This window comes from Brassica oleracea, chromosome C9 (genome assembly GCF_000695525.1).
Source record: "Brassica oleracea var. oleracea cultivar TO1000 chromosome C9, BOL, whole genome shotgun sequence".
Lineage (NCBI taxonomy): Eukaryota > Viridiplantae > Streptophyta > Magnoliopsida > Brassicales > Brassicaceae > Brassica > Brassica oleracea.
The window spans coordinates 23,646,466-23,649,860 of NC_027756.1; the positions used below are offsets into that span (position 1 = coordinate 23,646,466).

Genomic DNA, 3,395 nt, shown 5'->3' on the forward strand with positions numbered 1-3,395 from the left:
CCGGTCCATACCCGGTCCATACACTTAGAGAGAGAGACGGCCCAACCCTAGAGAGAGAGAGAGACGGCCGTGATCTTAAGAGAGAAAGAGAGAGAGAGACGGCTTATGCTTTGGAGAAAATGAAACTCTATTTTGTTTTCCTTGTAATTGTTATATTTTCATTATTATGTATTAGTAGTTTTCTTAAGAGAAAAAGACAAAAATAGCACTAAATCAAGTTTATGTTCCCAAACTAACACTCAAGGTCAAAAGTCACAAAAATAGCACTTAATGTTTTATCAAAAGTCACAAACTTAGGGTTTAGAGTTAAAGGGTGGGGTTTAGGATTTAGGGTTTAGGGTTTAGAGTTTAGGGTTTAGGGTTTATTGTTTAGGGTTAGGGTTTAGAGTTGAGAAATGAGGTTTTGGGGATAAGATTTCAAATTTTGAAAAAGAAAAAAATTAAAATTTTCAAAGGATAAACTTAGAAAGGTGCTATTTTGGTCATTTTAGTTTTTGAGTGCTATTTTTGTGATATAAACTTAGAAATGTGTTATTTTGGAGATTTGCCCTTAGATAATCCCCCACTCATATCTTTGTAAAAATATTATGCTTACATTCATATGTATATGCTGAGTATATGAATAGTCTTCTAGATTCACGAAGTTGTTCAGAAACAGAATCAATTCACATATAGATTTTTATTTTGTTCATGATCCTGTTGTGTTTTTGATAAACATATGCATATATGATAGCGCTGATGAAAAAATTAGTAATTGTTTTAAAATATCATAAGATTTGGAGCATCCTAGGATGAAAAGAGAAGCAAGCACATAGATATAAAAATTTGATCATTGTGGTAAGAGCTCCTTGCATATCTGTGTTTCCTTTTTGCTCTTTTGTTTTCCCTGTTTTTCTACATTCTATTTATTAATAAGTTTTAACTTTTAATTGTCAGATAAACCATATTGTCTTCAATTAATTCTAGCAGAGGAAGTAACAGGCTCTTATGAGTTATGACATCCTTGAGCTGCGGAAACATGATCAAGGTGTGATTCATTGGTTTCTTCAGTTTAGAATCTACAAAATTCATGTTCTATCAATTTTGTGTTCTACTTTTTGAATCTTCAGTTGTAAAAAGAAAGAACAAATATAGCAATGTGACAATTTTTAGTGAATGAAGCTATTTTACTTACGTTTCTTGCAACTTTCTTACATCTTTGTTTCTTATTTAATTTCTGGTTGGCTACTATATGTGTTGCTAACATTATGCACAATTTTATTGTGGTATCAAAGATATGATGTCTACGAGTTGAACTCTGGTTCATGAAGAGATCCTGATGGTGATATCACTCAGGGTTGGTCCCTAGATTATTTTATTTGTGCAGTTTACATGTTGGGTACAGATGAAACAGGAGGAACACAACTTGAGATCTTTCTCACGTTTGATTTTTTAACATGACAAAACAATAGCGTGGTTGTTTTTAGGTGTATATAAATATATGTAAGAATGCTTCTTTTTAGCCATGGACGGTGATTATGTCAAAGAGAGTGTTGGCTGAAACAGATGCATCTGAAGGGAAGGGACGACTGATTTTAATGCAGTGAGTCAGTATCTATATATATGTAAGAATGATTTTTTTCCCACTGATACATGTTCCTGGGAGAACATATATACAGTCTTTCCCCTTCAGCGTTTTTTCATTGGTTCTTCTTTTTAATTATATTTTAGTTTTGTTCTAAGAAAAAAACATCAGTTATATATCATGCATTAGTGCATTATCATGTGACATCACAACTAAAATATAAATAAAAACCACAACATCAATTTTTTTACTTTAGTAATAACTATTTTAATCAACAGCCAATTTTTAGATAATAATAAGATTATGATCACTGTTCAAAATTGGTTATATGTGTGTGTGTAAAAATATAGATGATGCAATTACATCAAAACAAACTTAGAACGAAGTGGAACAAAAATTTTGGAAAGACATCTGTGAAAGTTGTGAATTCAATGGCTTTAAATCTAAAATAGAATTACGATTGGTTGTACATTAAAAAAAGTTTTGCATCGAACTTTATATAGTAAGATAAATAAATATTTAGATCATGGATCTAATTAGTTGGGTTGAAATTTTTAAACTGGTATTTAAAAAATATATATTTTAAAAGGATTGTAAATTTAAAGGTGAGGGTCAATTAAATTACTAAGAGAATAATTGGAAACAAAATTTATAAAAATCAAGTGAAATGAAACATTTCTATAATTCATCCAATCAAACATATAACTAAAATTTATTCAATTTTTTTTTTCATTTTGCTCATTACCTTATATATAATTTCCAATAACAAAAATATCAGAAATTTGGATACTAATTTTTTTGAAATTTGTAAGACAGGAAAATTACATAACTGATAATAATTTTATAATTGTCTAGGTACTTATATTTTTATAATAGATTATACCATTTATATATCAAAATAAACATACATACAAAATATATAATAAAAATTAAAATTTAAATAAAAACCCCGGGCGTAGCCCGGGCCGACCCTAGTAATCTATATTATAATAGTTGAGTTTTTGATCACTCCTCAGTGCGCCACGCCAGTGTTTTGTAGGCCCCACTTTTAAAAAGTGTGAAAAAGTGTCAAATCCATGGCTCGAACCGGGTTATTGAGATATAAACACCAACATTTATACCACTAAGCTAAATAATACTTTGTACATTGGTGGCCGAACCTAGTATATATTTATGAAGGTCGGAATCCCTTGTTCTTCGGCTTCCTCTGAGGGTCGGGCTTACAAGTGTATTATGGGTCATTTTTAAATGGGATTCATCACGTTATTTGAAAAAAGCTCAAGTTTGCAACATATTGTAAATTGTTGTCGTTTAACATGAGTTTGAGTTCTTTTCATCGTTGTCTCAAACAAGTCTGAGTTACAGAGTTGCGTCGTGTGTCTGTTCGTAATCTATTTTTTCACCGGTGAACTCTTCATGTCTCCATCTTAAATTGCTTGATCATAAATGTTCCTGATTTGTAACCCCTCTGTAAACCCTATATATATGATTTTTATCTTTGATGAACTCAATCTGCATCTCCATAAAACTCATTGATTCATCTTAGCTTATAACCATCTTCTAGAAAATGTTTATATCTGCCTCTCCAGTTCCTCAAACCGGCGTCCCTGCGTCCGTCACTCAACCTTCGAGTCTCTCCATCTTGGTCGTAGTAGTCAGAGCATAGCCTCTGGCTTCATCCGCTTTTGGGATTCCCTGATCTTCAAGAAAGACATGGAGTTTGCGGGAATCATGGGAACTTCAAGAAAGACAGGGAGTTTGTGGGAATCACGGTTCTACTCCTTGATGAAAAGGTAAGTTAATATTCGATCTATCACACTTATTTAACATA

The 3,395-nt window shown here is 31.8% G+C and overlaps 1 long non-coding RNA gene across 1 annotated transcript; it reads left to right on the top strand.

The window, feature by feature from the left end:
• The first annotated feature begins 556 nt into the window (after window positions 1-556).
• On the top strand, window positions 557-1,173 carry LOC106317518. The gene is made up of 2 exons (XR_001265150.1): window positions 557-837; window positions 937-1,173. It is a non-coding gene; the product is annotated as an uncharacterized LOC106317518 (long non-coding RNA).
• The last annotated feature ends 2,222 nt before the right edge of the window (window positions 1,174-3,395 follow it).